The sequence below is a fragment of the Sebastes fasciatus genome, chromosome 2 (genome assembly GCF_043250625.1).
Source record: "Sebastes fasciatus isolate fSebFas1 chromosome 2, fSebFas1.pri, whole genome shotgun sequence".
Lineage (NCBI taxonomy): Eukaryota > Metazoa > Chordata > Actinopteri > Perciformes > Sebastidae > Sebastes > Sebastes fasciatus.
Window position 1 is genome coordinate 14,441,015 of NC_133796.1, and position 23,039 is coordinate 14,464,053.

General features: G+C 39.1%; 1 long non-coding RNA gene across 1 annotated transcript in view; it reads left to right on the forward strand.

Moving 5' to 3' along the window:
• Positions 1-23,039, forward strand: part of LOC141753017 (uncharacterized) — a 602,052-nt gene that overhangs the window by 60,741 nt on the left and 518,272 nt on the right. The window lies entirely within an intron of this gene.

Here is a 23,039-nt window from a genome sequence, read left to right on the forward strand (position 1 = left end):
TTCATACGTCAGCGGACTAGTTTGCCATATCTTTGCAGGTCTTTGGACCGCTGTGGAAACACACAAACACAAAACAGTGGACTGCAGGAACCTTTTTGTTCCTTGAAAAGTAGGAACTTTTGATGGAAACACGGCTTATATATTCTACCTTATAAACCAATAAAAAAGTGCCAGGCAGGTGAAATATAGTGATATTGTGGTTTTAGCTGACGTGTGTCGCCTCACTGTTTTGAGCGATGCTCGTTCAGGTATATTTAGAGCGAGCAAGCGCGAGCCCAACGCTGACTTTCGTTGACCTAATGGCCACAGGTGTCGTTGTTAACAAGCATTTCTGAAAGTTACAAATAGTCCCTTTAATTACAAAAAGGGAGGTTGCCACCAACCTGTTACAGGTCTTCGGCACCATTCTGATTTTCTTTTTATCAACTTCTTAGAAATCTTGTTGATTCAGAAAGAGTAACTTGAATTTGAGGTGGTTATTAGAACTGCTCAGTACGCTGCATTAAGCAGCTCCCAGGTATGAATGTATGTAAATGTCAAACAAGAAATTTAATCAGTTGTGCTTGGTCAAACATCCCAGGATGAATAAAGGATAAAAATGGGCTTTTGGTAATTAGATTGATGACAAGTGTGATGCAAACAGACTTTTGTGTTTCAATAGCCCAATCCCAAGCTGCTCTCCTCCCTTATAGCACCTTCTAAATGGTTGTATATATTCACACACATTACAGTTAATGGTAAGCAAACACACAGACTATTTGAGAGAATCAAGTGGGATGTTAGCACGCTCCGCTCTCCGTCTCCAGCAAGTCCTGCAGGTCCTCTACCCTGGTTTAGATGGTAGGTTTCATATGCTGCATGTAAAGCTGAATTTTATACACTGTATTTTGATAATTTTAAAGGGAAAAGGGGGTCTATTCACTTATACTTTTGCACTTGGATTTGGTCAGGACACGCCTGAGTGTTAGGAAAGTACTAGTCAGTGCGCTTATTAGTGTGACCCTTATTTATTTCTCTGACCTCTGTGGCCCCCCCCCCCCACACCCTAATAGCTGATTGTATGAATTCAGCATCTTACAGAAAAGACACACAATTAAAGAGGACCTATTATGCTTTTGTGCTTTTTCCCCCCCTTTCCTTTGGTGTGCTATATTGTTTTTTGTTCATGTAAAACATCAGAAAAGTTACAAAGTCCATGCCAAAGGGATTTCTTCTCTCCCACATAACCCCTCACAGGAGCTCAAACAGAGCATTTTAGACAGAGGGTGAAAAGAGGTACTGCAGTAAAGTTGGTATGAGAAAAGTAAATTTTTTTAACATTAAAATATGTAAACATGTTCTAGTAAAAACCCAAAATACAAGTATGCACATGAGAATAAGCATAATAGGGTCCTCTTTAACATGTAGACTGGCCAAGAAATGTTTTAAAAGATCATATCTGAGGGTTTCTACAGACTTAAAGTAGGTTTAAGCTATTTTATTTAATTGTCTTGAATCCATGTAGTCACATGTCAGAATAAGGCTCCTGTCCTCATCCTCAATGAGACATCCCAGACATCTGAGTACAGATGTTGATATACACATCCGGGCCTAATTCTCTTCCCACCAGCAAACATTTAGTTGACGATCCTTGGTGACTTGCCACCATTTGCTGACTTCACACTGCTGCTTTGGCGAGCGTGCTCAGGAGAGGACAATAAATTATTCTCTGGTCCTGGATGGGAGATTTAGTGAGGTGAGGTGAGGTGAGGTCCAGTCAGACCAGGAGCAGTGCAATCTTAGCCAGGCAGATTTACAGTGGCCACGCTGCTTAAAGCCTCATTATAATGGCCAGTAAAGGAAGTGTATCCGACATGAAGAGCAGCCCCAAGGACTCGTCTGGGGTTGTAAATTTCAAATCCAAAGACTTCTATTCTGGATGATTGGGAGCAGATCAATGGGGCTGATTAGGTTTTGACCCTTGCATGTTTTTTTTTTTATCAGGTCGAAGGGGACAAGTCAATGAACTGTACAGTTTGTCCACTTGTTTACAAAATTGTATGTGTCAGATTGTTTATACAGAAAACCAATGGTTTCAATAATATCACACATTCAAAGCAGCATTGTATTTTTAAATCCAGATGCAGTCAAAAACAATAATTGGATCCATAAAGAAGACTAAACTAGTGTTTTCGTTTTTTGGTCTATTTACTACAAACTACAGTACAAGCAATACAATTAGTCAGCTCTAATGTTTCAGTGGAACTTTGATCCTATACTCTGAATATAAAATGAACTGCAGTGCAGTCAAGAGTGGTGAAACATGACAGCTCAAAAATGAACCATGGGCCAGTTCATTTCCTAAATGGCTGCCTACCTCATCATATTACACACTGATGACAATTTATAGGGACACATTCTGTGAAATACTCAATATCTACAAAATTATTTTCTGATTAGAGAGCGAGAAGGTTATTTGGACTTTGGATTAAAACCAAATATGATCCCATTCCTAACATCTCAATGGTTTGATGGATAAATACTGCATTAATTACAAAAAGGGAGGTTGCAGACGGCCTGTTACAGGTCTTTGACACCATTCTGGTTTTCTTTTTATCAACTTCTTAGAAATCTTGTTGATTCAGAAAGAGTAACTTGAATTTGAGGTGGTTATTAGAACTGCTCAGTACGCTGCATTAAGCAGCTCCCAGGTATGAATGTGTGTAAATGTCAAACAAGAAATTTGATCAGTTGTGCTTGGTCAAACATCCCAGGATGAATAAAGGTTAAAAATGTGCTTTTGGTAATTTTGTTGACAAGTGTGATGCAAACAGACTTTTGTGTTTCAATAGCCCAATCCCAAGCTGCTCTCCTCCCTGATAAGACCTTTTAAATGGTTGTATATGTTCACACACATTACAGTTAATGGTAAGCAAACACACAGACTATTTGAGCGAATCAAGTGGGATGTCGGCGGCTCTCTTTTATTAACCCCAGTAACGAGGCCCTGGGGAACAACAACACTCTCTGGCCCTTCTAAATCATGAAGTGCAAGCTTTCCTTTTTCATCAGGAAGGTGCAACATTTATAAGGTTGAAGTGCCACTAAGTGAAAGCCCAGCCACAAAAAGAAAAGCTTTGTCACTTCACAATATACAGCATTAGCAGTTCAATGGCTTTAATGCAAAAATATATTTGCCAATTTCTGGTCACGTTTTTTTTTGTTTTGGCTCGATGAATGGCAACGTTAGTCCGTCTGTTGGTTGGTCGTTCCAACACTTTGGATCACACTGAAATATCCCAACAACCATTTAATGGATTGCCATGAAATTTGACATTCATGTCCCCCTCAGGATGAATTGTATCCAATTTGGAGATTTTTTACTTTTTATTTAGCACCAACATCAGGTCAAAGATTTAATTTGTCCAACAATTTGGTTTGGCCACACAGAGCTGCTAGCATGGCTGTTGACTCCTAGAAAAGAATAAATTATGTAATTTAGGCTTGTTAAAGAAAACTTCTTTAATCTATTATATGTGCATAAAGTAGGTCTGTCTTGATACTTCATAAGAGTATTTAATACTTGACACATCTCCCTTTAAGGTGTATTTTGAAAAATGTGTGATTCATTTGTGATTAATTTGTGATTAATTATGGACAATCATGCGATTAATAGCAATTAAATATTTAAAGCCTCCACTCAAAAATTTGTTTTTCTTTTTGCTACGTCTCTCGGAGGTTTGACCTTGTGAAGAATGAGGTTTGTGCAGCTTTCACATGCACCTGCTGACAGGGCAAAGTTTCTCTACACCCTCCTCAAATCTGAGTTTGAGACGTCTATGTACAAGATTTTACGACATCACAACTAATTTAGTTTGGTAGCATGTACACATAGGCTACAGTACACTGAGACTGGACTACTTCAGTGTAGGAGACACCTTGTGTCCTGTAACTAATTGCATATTCATATATTCTGGTTTAATTTTAAAAGTAAATTAACTTTTTTTGTGGAAAAACCTTAACAAGACACAGAACAAAACATTATTTGCCAGGATTTCTGTGGTTGCACCCAAATGCAGACGCTGGACAACAGGTATAGGTGAAAAGGAAAGTACTTTATTACAGGAGTTTTTGATATTGCAGTTATGAGAGGTGGTGAGGGTGAAAGGGATGGTTCCGGGGATGTGAGCTGGCAGGTGGGCAGGAAGAGAGCTGACTGGCAGGTTGGATGTGCTGAGGCGGCAGGTAGATTTTTCCTGGAGGTAGGAGAGAAACAGTTAGTTGAGGTGAGCAGGCAGGCATTAACTTTACCTAATAGTTGGATTTCCCTGTATATATTTACACAATTGGTGTAAGAAATGTAAATCATGTTTACGGCAAAAACTATAAAATAAGTCCCCAGTTTAAAAATGTCTTTTCTGACACTCGTATCCAGAGCCACTTACGCAGTAGAATAAAATGTAGCAATATATGTTATGTTCGGCAATATAGCAAGCAGCCAATAAGAAGTTCAAGGGTCACAGCATATATCATGTGAATGGTACGTTGTCTAGAAGTCTGGTCTGGTGTGCTCCCATGTCAGCATATAGGCCCTGTTGTTTTGTTGTGGATGTGAAGTGTTATCAGCTTATACAGCCTTTTGCGCACGTCTCTAAATCATCTTAATCAATTTCACTCTAGCGAGGAGCCTGTCTGGATTCTCAGCGGACGCAATAAAAACAGGAAACAGCTCCGAAAAAGATTGAGGATCCAATCGTATCTTTCAGACTGACAACCTCTCAGTGCTTTACATTTCAGTGGAGTTCAATAGAGTTTAGTAAAAAAAAAAAAAAAAAGCTGCTCTACATACAAAGACTCATTCTCTCTTTTTTGTTTTATTAATTTATGTATTGTGTATAGGGATTGTTTGACTTCTTTCTGTCTCTGCAGTACAAGGGGTGGTATAAACTCTGTGAGCGTCCTGGTTTGACAGTGGACACGTTGACACGTCGACAGACAGTTATTGGATGTGTGTGAGAGATTTCCCTGCGTGCCAGGGAAGCGTGATGGAAGAGAAATGGCTAATCAAAGAACTGCTGTTGTTGCAGTACCATGTTGCACCACCGCAGTACCACCCTGTGAGGGTTATATATCAAGCAGGCAGTTCATTACCTGGAGTGCTTGGCTCCTGTACCAGAGAGTCGAAGCCTCATGTGATGCTATCGATTGCCCACAACCCATTGCCTAAAGGGTTGGTTCATGCAAGATGTTTCAGTGTTTTGATGACAATCTCAAGCTTTTGTGTGTGCATAAATATGCTCTCATATCATGTTTCTTCTGAATATTGCTTAACTCAAGCACATCAGCTTTAATATGTTTGGCCTGAACTGTTCTTACGGCGTAGCTGCAATTTTGAAGTACAGCACTTGTTCTTTACTTGAGTATTTCCATGTAATGGTTCTTTGTACTTTATACTACTCCACTACATTTTATAAGGAAATATTGTACTTTTTGTACTCTTTACATTTTTGAAAGGTAAAATTCCAATTAAACTGCAGATCAAGATTAAAATACATGCAGGAATGAAACCTAAAACCGGTTCCCTCTTCTGGAAGTCAATGGGTTTTTCGAATGGGTTTTTGGTTAGATGACTGAAATAATGTCTGTGGTTAACACAAGCTTAAGAGATTTTAACGTTTTATTCTATAAATTGCTTCAATAAATACCCCACTCGTGAATTTTGAAGCCTTTAAGCATTTTAAAAAAAGCGTCTGCTAACAAGTGGCTAAATGAGACTGCTTAAAGTCATCACGCCGACACGTCTACCTTTACAGCCTCGTTGTGTATACTCACGCTCATGCGTTTGTGGTTTAGTTCGTATAGCCTAACGTTAGCTTTTTACTTCTGGCGATTGCGTTCACACTTCAAAAATCATTAAAGTGGTGTTCATTTGTGGAGATTATCTTACAGAACAAAATGTGTAAATATTATAAATGTCATTGACGACATTGGCTTTTTGTTGAGGGAACTTCCTTGTAGGCCTACAAAAATACATCATCCCTGCACCATTCTATACATCTTCCACCGCTGGTCAGAAATTAGCAAACTGGGTTTCAACAGAGATCCAAATGTGGTGCTCTGAGCTTTAACACATAGGTTACCTAAACTACATGTTGTATTCACTATAAAATATCTCTATTATGCTGATATCATATGAAAGCTCTCTGATTGTTTGAGGCCTGTCATTGGAGCTGCTCATCAGTGGCCACAGCTGGCAGGCGTCCAATGTTTAGCACTTCCACTTTGGCCTGAACTACTGAAACACCATCCACAAACTCTGCAGAAATGCATCATACACTGACCACAAAAATAATTACTTATTGTTCATTGATTCTTATTCCTGCAAGCAAACCATTTTCATGGAAGTTTTTTAAAAGGCAGTGCGGTGGGACTTCAAAAAGGACATAAGGTGAAACTTGGGGAACATTTTTGCACATGCAACAGAAATTGGAAGGGAGAGCAAAATAATGCAGAAAATAGTAATTGTTCAGAGGGAGGTTTTATCTCAGCAGTTCGTATCTGTTGCGTCATGCTGGTCAGTAATGAATAGTCTCAGGAGAAGACAGATTAGCCGGTTCATTAATGTATTCAGCTTCTAAGTGATAGACAGGATGGCGAGACTGCTCCCAAGTGGAGTGTCCAATATGTCATACTGCAAGACTGAGGAAGAGAAATGGTACTCTGTGACGCCTGCGGATAGACCAGGGTTTAATGTGACCTACTGAATGTACTCTGCAGTGCCATTCTTTACAGCTCAGGGAGGGGTATTAAACCACACCTGTCTTGAAGCACAACGCCACAAATCCTGAAGGGCTTCATTGGTCTGGGCCATCCCAGATTTCTTCCCCCCCAGAGTTCTGATTTAGAGGTGGCCTTCTCCAAATGTCCACATTCAAGGAGCTTGTCTGGTCGTTTTAGCTGTCAAAGCCTCCACCGGAGTGGATTGAAAGTTGAAAGGCTGGTTTACCAAATTGTGCGTTGCAGATTAGAAACAGACCAGTAACTGCTAGAAAGAGCAGTCATAAGAAATTACAGCTTTTTAAATGGTGCTCTGGGGATGGAATAAATAAAAAAGATTGAGAATGAAGAAGCAGCGACAGGGTCATAGATCTCAATGTTCACACTAAAGTCAGTGCATGTGTTTAAGAGCATTTGCACATATATGAGTTTGTGTATGTGCAGCTGTATTGTTGACTGACTGCACACTTTTTCCTGCGTGTGTGTAATTTAAATGACAAACTACCTCAACGGTCTTTCCGTGTTAACAGAACTTATCCCATTTGTCACCGTGAGGTCTTTTACACAGACACTATTTACTGACATGCATCCCCACGATCACCGCCGACTACAATCAATTCTTCCTGCCCTAGATGAGATCTTAATGTGCTTAGAAAGGTGTGTCCAGGAGCTCCTAGACAAGAGCCCGATCGAAGCAAAGCCACGCAAACTGTGTCTATCTGTAAATCTTTTCTTTCTGCTTCTTTGGTCACAAGGAAGGGTTAGATGTCGGTAACGAAATGAATGCTGGGAGAAACAGAAGGTTAGATAGATAGACAGTGCTGCTAAAGAACCCAGGTCATCACGGCCTAACCTCAGCTGTGTGAGGAACTGTGACTTCATCATAAAATCCAAATGATTTAAAATCCTCAATGTCCACAGACATTGTGAAATCATGGCAAGAGAAAATGTCTGACACCTTGAGGAATGATTATAAAAAAAGGCCAAATCTGGGGCCAAATCTCTTATACCACCAGGTCTTACTAAAGCAGAGTTTGGACTGACAGTAACAGGTTTTATTGTAGCAATCAGACTTATTCTGCGCAACTGGAAAAGCCCACATACGCCAGAGTTTACTGAATGGCATAAACTCATGACAGAGACTGTGATATCATTGCCAGGATAAATAACGTCCCAAGCTTAAAAGTAACGGAATATGGCAAATCTTATATATCTAATATAAACGGAATATGGCAAATCTTCCTGGCTTACATTAAAGGTGCATCTTAGGGAGGGTACAGGGTACTAGTGGATGGGAAGTTTATCTGTATGTATATGCTGTATATGTGTATGTATGTGTGTATATGTACAGTATGTATGCATGTGTGTGTCTAAGAATTATTAGGGGCGGGGTAGTTCTTTTTTGGCTGCCTTTTAAGTTGGGTGTGTGTTTTTTTTTTGTTGTTGTTGTTTTTCTCTACTATTTTTGTTTTGTTTTCTGCCTTAATTGACTATGAATCCTCTTATATCATATCATATATATCATCTGCATTTTTTTATAATTAATATGAAAAATTTAATAAATTTAAATGACAAAAAAAGGCACTTAATTTACAGCTGTGGTTGAACATAGCAGTGATATATTCTTCTGTTTTAGTATTTTCCTGTAAAAGACAGGTAGGGAAACAAAAATGTTAATTAGTGAGTAGTAATAGATGTGGGTGAGATGCTGAGTGATGGTGCAGATTAAAAATATTGATTGTTTCTCGACTTACACACAAAAATTGACAAAAGTATTAAAAACTTCCACTCCAAATTGTAGAGGTGGTTTATGACCGTAAATATAGCCCGTTACCAATATCTGTGAGTAGTAAAGATTAAATACTCCACTAACAAGATAATAAAACTTCTTATAGTATTGTAACAAAAATTGGAAGTCGTCACTTAGGCATTTAGTTTGGTCAAAAAAATGCAGTTCTCCAAAACTACACAAAATGCCAGTGCATTCCAGTATTGCACTGCACACAATCATGTTCACTCTGTTCATTTTGGAAATAAAATATCCTCCGTCTGCCATGGATTGATTTTGCAGAATGAAAAATCCTAATGCTACATTCGATCCTCTGAAAGCATTTGGGTTGAACAGGAAGAGCAGGAGACATTGGTTCTGGCTGGACATAATTATGATGGAGTAAAACTGACAGTGCAAGTCTGGTGTTATTGGACCCTTGGAAGCTGAACTCCTCTCCTAGGACTCATAGTAAGGTCAGAGCTGTGCAGATTCAATCAATGCCTATCAACGCTGGACATGGAAATGACCCGTCTGGGCCTGACCAGGAGTGTGAGATGGGTAATACACCACTATGAGATATGAGGGTGGTCCCAGTGGGAGGATGCATATTTTAGGAGCACAAAATTTAATCCACTGTTGGACGAGGTGGGAAACTCATTATCCATTAGTCCATCATTGATGGAAAAGAACAAAATATGCCTTGAGTCTTACTGGCAGAAAGACACACTAGTGTTGAAGAAAATTGTTCAGGCTGCTATTACAAATACCATATTTGTCATTTTTTTGTATCCATGTGAATCCATTGCTACCACCATAAAACATCCCAGTCACTAAAACAGACAGAGTACCTACAAACTTCATTATAGGATGAACAATTGTGTGATTGATGTTACTGACCTGTATGTGACTGTCATGACGCAACTATATCCTTTTAGCCGTTGCTCAGTAGATATCTCGGGTTAACGACGTTTGTACATTTGGCTGGGATTGTGTCTCTGTGATGATTCAATTCTGTGTTACCATCAAACCAACTCTCCAGGGAGAGGGATGGAGAGGATGAAGTCTGTCCGCCATCCATGGTGCCTAAGAGACCACAGAGGCCCTCATCATCGCAGAGAGAGCTCATCCAGGAGGGGCTGGGTTCAGATGGCGAAGTGACTGATAGCGGCGTGTCTGTCTGGACTGGCTGCTAATGATGCAGGGCCGAGATAATCAACTAACCACAGGCAGCGTGGCTGGTAGTTACTCCAAAATAAGTGAAACAGATTGGATGTGAAGCTGTATCTCTCACATGGAAATCCAACCATCCATCAATTAACTGTAAGCAAATACCCTCAGGGCGAAGGGGATAGTTTGTTATTGGTGGAGAGGCTCTAAGGTGTACACACATAGATGCTTTCCATCCTGTGTCTGTCTGGCATATTGCACCAGATACTGTGATCTTGAATTATGGGGTAATATCATTTTAGCGTCTTACTGGTAGAAAGATGCACTAGTATTGAGTGCTAACAAGTAAATATTGTTGCATTCCCCACCCAGCCAGCCAGCCAGCCAGCATTTTGCAATATTAAAAATGAAAGATCGGAGCAATAAAATACATATTTCCTTGAATTTCATGAAAATTAATTTAACAGCACCTTTCCTTTTGCTCAAATTACATGCAAATTTTACCTTACAAAGTGACTTTTTTGATTGTATGCAAGGTATGAGTAAAAAGCAAAAGTTTGTAATTTTGGTATTCACTTTCTGGCAGAGAATTAGATGAGAAAATCAATACCACTCTCATGTCTGTCTGTAAAATGTAAGGCTACAGCCAGCAGTCAGTTAGCTTAGCTCAGCACAAAGACTGACTAGCCTGACTATGTCAAAGGTTTACAAAATAAGCGACCAGCAAATCGAAAGCTCACTAAATACTATTTCTTGGCTCTGAGCAGTTGCCAGGCAACAAGCAGATGGTTCAGTTCACTGGTTACTGGTCATGGTCAAGACATAGTCGGACCATGATATAGTATTATAAGAACTGGATATCAGACCCCATGATGGCGCCTAATCATTCTAATGAGAATTGCTCGCCTGCATGGCGCATAGCCTGCGCCAAAAAAAGTTTTCTAGCTTCCGGGTTATACTTCGGGTTATGTCACAGATTTCAAAATTACTTTTCTCGCCTCGAGGAAAGTCTTATATTTATAAATACATATAAAATATATCAAATATAAAACTTCAGTGGATCAAAATTCATAAAAAAAAGAGTCATAATTGACCTTGTTTGCAGTTCAAGCTGTCCTGTGAACAGTTTTACTAATGTCTTTTTAACGATGGTGGTCCATGGGGAAAATACTTTTTGGGCCGCATAGGAGGATTTTTTGCTGCAATATCGCAAGTGGCCACTGGACAAAATTGGAAGCAAGGCTGAGTGTATCCAGGTCTTATTATACATCCATGAGTCGGACACATTACTCGCCATAAAATGGCAAATTATTGTTTTTACACTTGATAGCTTGCTGTTTCACCCAGATGTTGTGCTAAACTAAGCTGACTGGCTGCTGGCTGTAGCTTTATATTGAAAGCATTCTTTGTTTGTTTTTGTCGATATAATGTTGTCCAATACGGCTGTATCCCCTGTTGTTTACTTATTTAATGCATCTTAAAATAAAATAGCAAACTCTGCACAGATGTTTGAAGGAATAGAGTAGAAGATTGATACTGTTCAGATTAGATGCTGATGTTGGCTCAAAGTCACACGAAAATAAATCTTATGTCTTGTGCCCTTGAATGTTAAGTAGACATTTGAGACACCTAATGTAATTTGAGGGTGATTAATTTCTTCAATGTGGCGTTTTATTGCTTTCGTTCGATTTTATTTGTCTAATCTGAAGACATTTGTTTGAAAGTAAGCTAAATGACTGATTAGATGGAAATCTGCCTGCGATAAAATGTGACTGATGACTTTTCATCCCCAGTTGTACGATCAAGTTATGTGATGGTATGAACGAACGATTGGCATTAAACTAGAGAGCGAGGTTAGGGCGATGTCCTTGGTTTAATGTATGTTGTAATCCTAGCATTACATAACTTAGTCTGGACTCCTAATCTTATTATTAATTATGTCCCTGTTCATTTACAGCATGGTAGTTGATGTGCAGATGTCCAAAGGAAATGTTTGACACGGCCTTCGGCTTATAAAAACCTTAGCAATCATCGCTTTTATCGTTAGGTCCAGTAGGCTAACAGGATGAAAATTTACATAATTTCATTCTACATTGCCGATAGTCATCAAAAGTCGATTCCAAATATCTTTAATTTTCTCCGCTCTACTTTAGAGAGCAATTTCACCTGTCTGAAAAGTGTGTCTTGTCAGGTGTGACTCCATCTAATCTCTGTAGCTGTTGCCCTGGTGAGGACTACAGAGAAGTAACACACTGGTCCACAGGTAGAGGTAAATTGGATGTGTTACAGCTTGCACGATTCCAGATGGTATGTAGCTCCCCTTGAGACCCTCTCCTTCTTCAAGTCTCCACTGTGATCAGAATCATTGGTGGAAAATGTTATCTGCCACATACAGCTTCTCAGCACAGCCACCATATGTCTCCCCACCTTTTCTCATTGTGTGATATCCCTCCCTATACTCCACACCCACCCACACTCAGAGGACAGGAAGGCAAACGGGCGGAGGACAGTCTTATATACTGTCCAGATTGTCTTGCTCCTCAGTCACGATTCTCCTGTGAAAGAAAGTCAAAAGTTCAAGCAGCCTGTCCCAAGATTTGTTGGGTTGGTCAACTAACTTTAGCTCACAAAACTGACCATTTATAGCAAATTGTTATACTGTATATATCATTGGAAAAGTCTCTTTGAGGGAGGGTTTAAATAATCCAAGCAGTATAATCAGTAGGCGATTTGAAGGGGGATGAGGAGGGATCCCCTTGTTAGCAAAATGACCAAAATGCATCCCTCTTGATAACCTGCAGAGGAGTTGTTTATTTGAATATGTCTCTGGTTTGCCTCCCTCACTTTTGCCACACCGTCACTTTTTCCGTCGCATTACACACGTACATAATGACTCCTCTGCGTCACTTTACGGTTGCAGTAAACACATACTTAATATTGTGAATTAAACAAAAACACTTCCTTAAGTTTAGGCAACAAAACCACTTAGTTTGGTTTAGGAAGAAACAACATGGTAGGGCTTAAAACTATTAGGTTTTTACAGTGTAAAGGAACGAACTGAGATTGTAAAGTGAAAGTGAAACATAACACATGTGACACGGACAGCGATTTCCTGGATGAAAGTCTTGTGTTTGTTGGACACATCCACCATGGATCTATAAACTGTATAGTTTGGGGTGGTATTAAAAAAATACAGAATCAAAAGAATCATCGTCGTTCATGAGGCGGTTTGCTAATCGCAGGTGAACAAAACGAACCGGGTCCGTCCCCCCTGTTAAAAATTAACAAATTGCCTACTGAGTATAATGAATACTAATCCCCCCACAACACATCATTTACATTAGATCCTATGAACAGTAGTAAACAATACCAAAAGGGCAGCACATACATTAAGGAAGTGGTTGGGGTGGTAGAAGGAGTACACATTTACAGATTTTTGTACACATTCACAAATCAGAACACACATATAGAGATGGAGATACAGTTTCACAACTCTCCACACAGATTTGAAAATAATATTGCCACAATAATAATAATACCCCCATGGGCCATAGCCAAGGTGAGACGTGTTGAGTGTCAACCCATCAAAATGCACATAAAGGAATGAGTATGCGTTGGACAAAATACATCATTGGTTGTTGGTTGTACACAAGAAAAGTGACAGAAATAGTTGTATGAAGAATATTAAGAGAGCTTTAGAGAGAAGTTCCTGTGTGAAGTGGGCATGATTGTCGAATTATTTGTTTTGGAAAGTCACAAAAATTGTCTGAAGCAACCCCTGCACAAAGGACGATTTAGACATTATTAGACAATCAGACACACTCTTTCTTTGAAGCATATTGAAGTTTTAAACATTTCAACTCTAGCTCAGTTTCACAGTGTCAAAAGGTTTAGTGGACATACTGTACATTCGCTCTAATGCAGCAGTGTTTTGATTGATGAGGCAAATGATTTACTCAAAGTTTGGTCTCCGATTGGACTTCTGGTGCCCGCTCACTTCTGAGCTAGTTGATACAGTAAGTGTATTCTTAACTGTCAGCACCTCAATCATAACTCCAGCCCAGGCTGAGTAAGTGCTACTCTCTGCCTGCATGTGCCTTCCATTTCGGGCCCGTTGCCCAGGGCCAGGCAGGGTATGATTTAGATGATATTTGTCCTCTTAGCTAATTGATTTAAGCTGGGCCTCCTTCCCCCATTGTCAGCCTGGCAGGGTCTCCCACTGGCCCTGTAAACTGTATTAGCATTACGACGGAGAGATTGGCAATGGTGCACTCATTTACGAGACCCCCTTCCACCGGGGCCCATTTTGCCTCTCTTGCCAGAGCAGCAGTGCCCCAGAAAGTAAATAGACTTTGGCTTGAATGTGATTAGGCAGCAGTTTACTTGGTTAGACCACATGAGGAACAACAGATCCCACTGAACAGCGATGCTCCACAGATAACCCTTATCCAATTAGATTGGCACAACACAGTCCATTTATCCATTACCCTATAAAACCCATGAAAAATAGATGGCTTTACTAAATATTAGGACAGCCATCGAACTGTTTTTCTATGCGTCCTTTCTGGCTGTGTTATTGCCGTTTTACAATAAAGTTCTTCTTTAACCTGCCTCTTCCCACACCTTTACTCTATATATCAATGTGTATAATGGCTTCAATCTGGATTCATGCTTGGCATTTTATTATAGAAAGAGCACTTGAGGTACGAGCACTTGACTATCCTGATATCAAGCTATAAAACCAGCACACAGCATCATTGATGAGATGGGTTACATTATTAAAGTTGATAGTATTTCTAGACGCTGTTTCTCTCATTGTTCTCGTACTTATTGCTGCTGTTCTTGTGTTGTCACCATAGACTTTATATAAGAAGTTGACATAGTCACCGTGATTTGGTTTGTGGACTGCCGTTATGAAGCCTTGAGTTCGGCATTTGCAATTGAATCCATAAACTCATGTTTGCAATGTTTACTGAGGTAATAAATCAAGTGAGAAGTAGGGTCATTTTCTCATAGACTTCTATACAATCAGACTTCTTTTTGCAACCAGAGGAGTCGCCCCCTGCTGGCTATTAGAAAGAATGCAAATTTAAGGCACTTTGGCATTGGCTTCACTTTTCAGGCCTGGAGTTTGCCCACTGGGTGTCACTGCTGTCTCCACACTGGCAGTGATATAAACTTGATCAATGATCATTAACATCTTATGAATGTGATGCATCTGTTACCATCCTACATTTCCATATAATATGCTTTTGAATACAAAGTGCAGACTTCTCTTTCAAACCTGACTCCATCTACAGCTTGAACTTTTTTTACTGATGAAGTAATGGGACTGTTAAGACACTTCTGTTGATGCCACTGCAGTTCAAGGTGACATTTACTCTTTATTCAGTACTATTTGAGAGTAATGGCCCTCTGTGGGCTCATTGGAGAAACACTTAAGTCGACTAAGACCCGTGGAATTGACAAGTGGCTTTTAAATGTAATTATGTTTTGGAAGCAGACACTGGTGTAAAAAGTGTAGTCAATTCATAAAATATACTGCATACCTAATCTACAAAAGGCTACACCTAATATTTCTTTCTTTCTTTCTGTCTTTCGTAAAATACAATACCAGCACATAGGAGAAAGCGCATATAGCTCTGCACGGTATCACCAGAGTGGCAGACAACAACATTACCTCTGTTGAAAAGGGCATGAGATGAGTCTCTCTCTCTCTCTCTCTGATTAAACAGGGTTTTTTTTGCCCTGAGTATATTTTCACAGGAGTACAAGGATTTAAACCTTTTGGCCCAAAAATCTATTGTTCAGCTTTTCTCATTATTACACATTGCTTGCTGTCTCATCATATCAGCGTTCCAGTTCATTTTACAGCCAGTGTTCTGGACACGGTGCTCTTGCAGGGTTGAGGGGAAAGTGAAAAACGAGCATGGTCCTCTGGTGGACAATTTCCCTAGATGCTTGTCAGTATCAAGGGGACACTTCCCATTAGATATTGGAGAAAAAGCCTGGAGGGCTGTGCTACTCGCTGGCCTAACCACTGCTGCCATGAAGAGTGTAGACTGAGAAGATTGCAGCTGATGCTATTGGACTTTGCTCCACAACCTGCTATATGTGTCAAGATATGATTTTATTTTATATATTGATGAATTGGTGTTGCATTATTGTTTATGTTTCTGTCCTGATATAGTCTTGATTTTTACATATAGATGCCTGCACTTTCAACAGACATTAAACATTTAGTTTTTTTTTTGTTTTTTTTTAAATAGCAACAAATAGCTATAAAGACCAAGGCAATAAAAGATGTATTGCAGCAATTCCAGCTGTTGGATTGATTTGAATCTATTTGATATTACATAGACACAAATTTCACAAATATCTATTTTTTTCCAGACGTTCAGCACGACTTTCAGCAATGTATTTTTCTTGCATTTTCCTTTGAATGTACAGCAACACGTGACGCACATGTCAATTTCCGCTCCAGTCTTTTCAAAATAAAAGTTAGGTTTAGGAAAATATTGACTTGGTAAGGCTTAAGTAACAAAACTACTTAGTTAGGTTTAGGGAAACATCTGCAGTTTGGGTTAAAATAACTACGGATGTGCTGTAATTAAGTACGGAAGTTACGTGACAAATACATCTACTCTAACTTGTGGTTTCACACAGGACATGAACACCGGTCTCCTGACCCACCCTGACCTCCTCCCTACACTTCTCAGTTCATAATTACGTGGATCACATACAAATTGATTTTGTGCAGACCATTTGTGTCTATGTACACTAATCAATATATTAAATTTCGTGAGTATTTCACAAACTGCTGTGCAACTGGGCTGGACAAGAACTTAGCAGGGTGCCATCGCTCCATCTCGCAGATATGTGGCTCTTTTTTTTTTTACATTTTACAATTCAAATCAATCACATTTATTGCACCATGCACAGACTAAAGTACAGATGTGAACAGGTCTAATGTTGCCTCTAAATCTTTTGGTCTCAAGGACAGTTCTCATATTATGGTATATCAGACTTATGTATGTCATCACTCTGTGCAGCATAAACATTTAAAAGCCAACAGGAGAGATCATTTTCAGAAAGGCGTTACTAATGTACCGTATAGTCTATAAATGAAGCCTTTGTGACCGGGCGCTGAGTGTGAGACATAAATATTCTCTCTAATCTCTGTCAGTTAAGTGGATGATGCAAGGACACATGCCACTCTCACTATGAGGGCTCAGTGTCCTGGATGTGAACCGTTGTCTCTGCTCATTTACTTGTACTTTTCCCTGGAAGAAAATTTAATATATCGCTCCTCCTTGGTGAGATTGGTGCAGTCTCCTCTGACAAACTGCCCTGCTGCATGTGGTGAATCAGCAGTAGGGGCGTTTGAGGAATGGCTTCAGCTATCCAAAGCTAAACATCGAAACACCTCCAAATCCCTACAAGACAGTGGTTTAACATCAGATGCGGCAACACTTATTTTAACTAACACTGTTGATGAGGACTAATGAGCTGAATGTGTCGACACAATACACTCTTCTGTGAAGCAGAGCTTAAGAGGGATCAATTGGTTCAGTTTCACGTCTGCTTTGCTATTAATTCCATGTAACTACAGCACATAGACAAGCCAGGGATTTTTAAAGATTAATTAGGAAAGAGCTACCTTTTATTCATGCTAGCAGTTGTGCATTTACATCTTATAATGACTTAACTTAAAAAGAAGGCATGTAGAACCTCCATGCTGCCCACTTTGACCTCAGCTCTGTTCATAAAGAAATAATAAAGGCAGTAAATGGTGGGAGATGATTTGCTCTCGCTGTCCAGGATGGAATGAGGAGACAAGGCAGGGTTTTAATTAACTTTTCGTCTATGGTGCAGATGGAGGACATAAGAGCGGGATAAATCACAGAGGACAACAGCAATCTGCCTCTTTATTAGCGTGTACACAGGCACGCCGTGACAAACTGCCCGTCAGCTGCTCAATCATAAAACAGGGCTGAAAAGACAATCAGGAGTCAACCGGAGACGTTTGTTTTGGTTTGCTCTGACCCTTGACAAGCTTGCCACTTGTCTTTGTGACATCCCTGGAGATATGCTCTGCCAAGAATGTTTTATATGCACTCAGGCGAAAAAATATATGAAGCATAATTCTAGCAATGACGTCTGCAATCCATTTCTCAATTGCCCGTCTCCTCCCCTTCATTTGCATGTCCTCTTCATGAGTGAAGTAGATGGTGCAATCAATAAGGAAGCACATAAGATAAAATATGATAATGTTTTTCCATGCAAACATACATATGCATCGTGTGTTTTTGCTTGACTTGATTTAAGAGGACGTACTCTGGAATTATTAATGCGGCAGTACGAAGTCAACCTCTCAGTGGCTGTCAGTTGTGTGAAGATGCAACGTGTTTAGCGTGGCGGGTTAATTGCTTTTTTCAGGATGTTATACAACAGCTATCGTCTATAACATGGCATCCTAACAGCGGACACATTTAGAGGACAAGCCCCTCAACACAGTCTCCTCAATAAATAAGCAAAGCAGAGTTATTACACACCAAGAAGAATGTATAGAATTGATTTAACCTGCTTGCGAAAAGTCAACTTGGGTAATACAGGTCTGCGACATTTAAGTGAAGTGAGGCATCTAGGTGGAAGTGCTGAAAGTGTGTGAAAGATTGTTAAAAAACAAAACACTTAAAAGGACATTTCTCTTCTTGCTTAATGACTTAAATTTAACTATACTTAAACTATAGGATAGGATAGCACTTTATTTATCCCCATGGGGAAATTGCAGTTGCACAGCAGCACAGATTCTAACAGAAATAGAAATACGAGCATGAAATAAGACATGGCATACAATAAATATGAGTAAAAGATACCCAAACGATAAGAACACTAGTAAAAGTTGTATGTCATAAAAAATAAATAAATAAATATGTGCATTATAAATTATGTGCACTGGTATGCATCAGCATATAACAAAACAGAATGAACAGTAGCAGTAGTGCAACCATTATATCCACATGAACAAGACAACAAAAACAGTGCACAAACAGAGACCACCGAGTTGACTGAGACTGAGGTCATCACGGCAGTTGGTGTTGTACCAATATGACTATAATATGAGTCATAAACGGAGATAGTCTAGTTAAGGATTTTCTTTACACTGTAAATGAGTGCTCTATCTTAAGCTTATTATTACTTTCAGCTCTTGTAAGATATTTTAACTGGCGTATCTTCTTATCTAGAAGTAGGCTTTGATATTATAATTTTAACAAGGAACTAATTAATTTCCCTTCATAATTACTCAAACCTTTGTGACCTACTCAGAATAAATTATTATGATCAAAGTCTGACCAATACCCTGTTTTCAAAATGATTATTAATTGCACATGAAGTGCACATTACACATACAGAAGCAGCCACTACCCCTCACTCACGCTCTCATTAATGCAGATGCATACATAACCAAACAAAAAGAAAAGAAAATGTGGCCACAATTTGTGTTCTCCACATCACCCTGGTTGATTTTACACCTCCACCTCCACTCTCCCGGTCCAAACCCCCTCAAAAATGAGTTGACAGTGTTTGCTAGACTGGAACCTTGACCTTTCCTGAGGAACCATTGCATTAACAGTCCCTGACCTCACTGCACAGTCAGTGAGTTCAGGTAGATTGTAAGAGTTTATTTGCACATACGGTATGAAAATGCTGTGAAGAGCAATCCGTGGTCATCACTGCTCACACTAGGCCCGGGTCTGCAGCTGTAGGCAGTGGTGGAATGTACCTAAATACATTTACTCAAGTAATGTACTTAAGTACACTGTTGACATACTAGTGCTTTACTTGTGTATTTCCATTTTCTGCTACTTTATACTTCTACTCCACTACATCTCAGAGGTAAATATTGTACTTTTTACTGCACTACATCTATTTAAAACATATAGTTACTAGTTATTTTTTACATTTAAAAAAAACAAACATATACACTTATTTGATAAGATGCAGTACTACTAATCTCATACATCTTAACTGATGGTATATTGTTGTTAGATTATTTTATCTTGCTTATATCTTAAGTTCTGGATCTTAATGACTTTTATCATGTTTTTATTGTAAAGCACTTTGTAACTTTGTTTTTGAAAGGTGCTATATAAATAAAGTTATTATTACTAATCTACACAGTTTCTTGGCTCCACATTTTGATGAACTACAACATTAAAAAGCTCTTACATGTACTTGTTAGTGACAAAAACAGAATATACTATTCTATAATAATATAACACTTTTAAAGGAGCCATTCTGCATATCAAACACTTTTACTTCTGGTATTTTGAGTATATTTTGAAGTTAATACATACTTTTACTTAAGTAGCATTTTGAATGCAGGACTTTTGCTTGTATTGGAGTATTTTTATACTGTGTTATTTCTACTTTTACTGAAATGAAGGATCTGAGTACTTCTTCCATCACTGGCTGTAAGCCCGTACACATCACCAGTGGCGTGCATAAGTTTGAACAACAGGCCCAACCACCCCCAGCCGTTAGTTTATGAACCTTTAAAATGGCAAATCAATGTGTTGTTCCTCAACACTGAAACCTCAAACTGCAACATATAGCTCCAGAACTGAAACTGTGGCTAACAACTTCAGCACACTGATATGAGTTGCTTAGCTAGTAGGCTATTTGCATTCCTCTGCTCAATCCACTGAATGCCAGAGGTATGACAGGGCTGATGTAATTAGACACCAAGCAACAAACTTCTACCAGTAATGTTAAAGTGAGTCACCTGCGTCCTCGCAGAATACTAATTTGGGGAGGGCCAAATAAAAGAAAGGTTTCCCCCGTTGATAGGGAGACCTCCCGATAGCATAATTAGAGGTGACAGCGCGGCACTATTCTGGGCCAGTCAGCTACTCCCAAATCTTTCCTGATAACAGACTAACTCACAAAGAGTAAAGTTTGCTTTTAAGGTTCGGTGTTCTCCCTGAAACCCTCACAATCTGTCTAATTGAATTGGAGGACTAAAATAACTGCTTCCTGAAGACTTTCTGCCGTCTGCCTTATTGAACCTGTCTGGCTCCCAACCTGAAAGTCTAAATATTTACAAGTTTTAATACAAGATCATTCAAAGCGATCATTCAAAGAGTAGTTTCCCGGCAAACATGCAAACAATTTTGTCATTTGTTCAGCCATCAAAATGATGTCAACATTTGCATAATACATAAATATAAACAGAAGAGATATTCATGTAGCCTGAAACACAGTAACCACCAGTTAGAAGAGAGCAGCACCAACAACAACAACATCAGTGATTTCATAAGATAACCCTAGTTGTTCAAACTTTGAGCCAACACTGCCTCCTAGTGGGCACCATGTACTACTACCGACATTGCACACTGTTTATGGTTTCTCAATTCAATTCAATTCAGACACAGAGAGTGGACTATATTATTTTCCTGGATCATTGTGAGCAGAGTAGATTTTATTTTTTTTATTTTTTTTACAACCCAGTATGCATCAGGCGGTGGGAAAATAACTGTTCCGTTGAACACCAATTAAATTACATATTTAAGGTCAATATTTATTATATTTTATGCTCATTAAGATGTAATAAAGCATCTTTGAGTTCTTTAAAAGCGCTATATAAGTTTTAATTTATTATTATTATTATGATTATTATTATTAATAGGCCTATATTACTCAAAATTCCTATAGTTTATGATTGGGCCTATTATACTTACAAAACTCAGATGGCTGGGCTCACACAAGTAGGCTTAGACTACTAATGAATGAACTCTGGATGTGTATATCATACCTGGATGTGTATATCATACCTGCTTATTGTTCCTTAGCAAGACTATGTCATATCAGGTTCATCACCAAATCCGCCTTCTTCCACCTCAAAAACATCTCACGTCTCCGGCAATCACTCTCTGACTCTGTGGCAGAAACCCTCATCCACGCTTTCGTCACCTCCCGTTTGGACTACTGCAATGGAGTTCTGTCTGGGGTTCCCAGCAAAGCCCTGGACAGGCTCCAGTATGTGCAAAACTCGGCTGCCAGGGTTCTCACCCGCACCAAGCCCTGGCAGCACATCACCCCCACCCTCATCCACCTCCACTGGCTCCCGGTCAAGTCCCGCATCACCTACAAAATCCTCCTCCTCACCTACAAATCCCTCAACGCCCTGGCTCCTCAGTACCTATCTGACCTCCTCCACCCTTACACACAGCCCCGGAACCTTAGATCCTCAGGCACGGGTCAGCTCTCCACCCCTCACACAAGAATGAGAACTTTTGGGGACAGAGCCTTCAGTGTGACAGCCCCCACACTTTGGAACTCTCTCCCCATAGAGCTCCGCAACGCACCATCTCTGGACACCTTCAAAAGACTCCTCAAAACCCACCTCTTCACCAAGGCCTATGGCCTCTAGCTACTGTTACATTTGTTGTATTTATTTATGTCTTTGTTAAGCGTCCTTGGGTTTCATGAAAGGCGCTATATAAATCCAAGATATTATTATTATTATTATTATGTTGTACTACCTGGCCATCCTCATGTCTATTGCTCATGTCTATATATTGTATATATTTTTTTATGTACAATATACATATATGACCTTCAAATCTTCAAAGTGTAGTCACTGTTATATTCTTCTTTTTAATAACCTGTTATGTCCAGTTAGTCTATTGTAAACAAGATGATACAGACACATTTCTTGTGATCATCTGTTAAGACATTAAAAAACATACAGATTAGAATTTAAATAAAAATTAGTTGTGATCATATAGCCTCATTCAGGCCAAGTCGGACTAATGTGCTGAACTGAAATATATTAAAAAAGATAATACTGAAAGTCAATAAGAATGGTGTATTGACTATGTGCATTGAAATGTTTAATTGTTTAAATTGTCAAACAAAATGTAAAATATTTACTCAGAAACAACCTATATTTTTGTACATTTCTATGAGTAAACACAAAATTGAAAATGCTGATTGTGTTTGATTTAGTTGTGTAATTATTGAACACTATGGCTGAGTCATAATATCAAGTATGTCCAAAATTGTGATAGACACTGCAACAAACATAATTTCCATGGAATCTAAATAATTTCAGCTATATTTATGGTACCAAATTAAAATTAATCACTAGAAAGGACCAACTCTATCTAAGTTCTGTGCACCAGTTTTACTCTGTCATGTATTATCTAAAGCAGGAAATTGGTTATTTTCCTTTACAAAAAAAAATAAATCGTAATGTAAATAATTTCAGCTATATTTATGGTACCAAATTAAAATTAATCACTAGAAAGGACCAACTCTATTTAAGTTCTGTGCACCA